Genomic DNA, 873 nt, shown 5'->3' with positions numbered 1-873 from the left:
CGTGCCCGCGCACACCAGACTACGTTACTGTTGCTGAGGCGCGTGGTGCTGTTTTTCCTCCATGCTGCTGATGTGCTGGTCCACGACCAGAGATGGGCGCTATCACGGTATAAAAATATCAAAAGTCACAGGTATAATACACAATATGTATATAATAATGTATAGATGTATGTGGCTATTATTATATATCATTAAATTATTTTTTAAATGGATAAATTGTCACAAATGTACACCTTTGCTAGCACGACCAAAACTGCCAGAACATAGCAACATATTATTATTCTTTAAAAAATTTGAAATTATGCACACATGTGCAAAACAAATTGGTGTACAGACTATGCCTGCATATAAATATGTACATATTTTGGAGAATTAATACTTAATATTAAAATATAATAAATAATAAAGTAAAACATGTATATAATATCTTAATATTAGAAATACTAATATAGAAATATAATATTACAATACAATAAAAAAGATATATTATTTATATGTATGTATATAAATAAATATTTTAAAATATATATATTTTGGATGTACAACTGAGAGCAATATAATACTTTAATATTAGATCATATACATACATAATATTAAATTAAAATAATAAATATTGAATAATAAAGTTAAACATTTATAATATCTTAATTTTAGAAATACTAATATATAAATATATAAAATTACAATGTAATTAAAAATAGGCCTATTATGTGCATGTATATACATATGTAAATATTTTGGATGTACAACTGAGAGCAATAATATAATACTTTAATATTAGAAATACTAATATATAAATATATAAATATACATTTACTATGTAATTAAAAAAATCTTAATATTAGAAATACTAATATATAAATATATAATGTA

This window comes from Garra rufa, chromosome 12 (assembly GCF_049309525.1).
Source record: "Garra rufa chromosome 12, GarRuf1.0, whole genome shotgun sequence".
Lineage (NCBI taxonomy): Eukaryota > Metazoa > Chordata > Actinopteri > Cypriniformes > Cyprinidae > Garra > Garra rufa.
Note: the sequence above shows the minus strand (reverse complement) of the source record.